Source organism: Bombina bombina, chromosome 1 (assembly GCF_027579735.1).
Source record: "Bombina bombina isolate aBomBom1 chromosome 1, aBomBom1.pri, whole genome shotgun sequence".
NCBI lineage: Eukaryota > Metazoa > Chordata > Amphibia > Anura > Bombinatoridae > Bombina > Bombina bombina.
This window is the reverse complement of record NC_069499.1, coordinates 360,532,362-360,533,476: the sequence shown is the minus strand read 5'-3', so window position 1 is coordinate 360,533,476 and position 1,115 is coordinate 360,532,362.

Genomic DNA, 1,115 nt, shown 5'->3' with positions numbered 1-1,115 from the left:
GATGATCTATTTATATAGCCCATAAACTTTTTTTTTTTTTTTAATGGATAGTTTTGCTTTATTTTTAAATAACATTGCTCTGATTTTCAGACTTGTTACAGAAGCATTAGTTATTTTGTTGTGAAGAGCTTATTTCCCAGCAGCAATGCCTGAACCAGCAAGCCAGCGCCTAAGAAGGGCTCCAAGAAAACCGTAACAAGTATCATTTCATAAAGAGTTAACTCTTTTTTTTCAGCTTTTAGAAACTATTGCCTAAATACACATTTTTGCTAGCCTCAGCTCTAAGTTTAGGGATAACCAATCCCATTGTCTAATCACCTCTGGAGCCAGACTGCTAATTGATAAGATGAACTTGTAAACTTGTTATCTTAAGTACTGTAATCCTATTGTGGCCTGTCAAAGGACAGTGCTCTCTATCTAAATGTGTGATGGGGGATTTTGTGCTTCCCCCCCCTCTCCCCCTGGGAGTACCCTGTGTGCATGTAACCTTAATAAAAAGCAGGCTGGGCATCCCAGTCCTGAGTTCTTGTTTGACCCTCAATCGCAGCGTTGACTCGTTTTTGTGGGCAGAAGGGTATCCTAGCTGTACTACAGCTAAGGGAGATTATTCTATATTTGCGAGACTCATATAGAATACTATGGAAAGCAGCTTCTCCCCTCTTTAGCAATAGGGATCCAGGCTACTAAGCGGTCCATCTCTCAGCGAGACTAAGGGTAACCGTAACATTTGGCGGCAGCGGCGGGATTTTCCTGGATTTCCTAGGAGAGGTACAGAACGGATGGAGAGCGCTTACGAAAAATTGAAGCGTACAACCCTAAAGGATTTACTTGAAAGCAGAGGGGGGTACGCCAGCAACCGGCCGAGGAGAGAGCTGATCGCAGAATTGAACGAACTGGATCAGAGCTTCACAATGGCGGAAACACCGACCACGATTAGTGATGAAAAAACCAGGATTGTTCGGGAAAGGCTCTCATTATACGGGCCGAACCCCTCCATGGAATTGGTACAGCAGTTGATGGCGGAGGCGGACGAGGATATACGAGAGACTCGAGCCCACGAACTCAACCTAGCGAACGCACACCGCAATGCTGTAGCCCCGCAGGTAATCATCCCT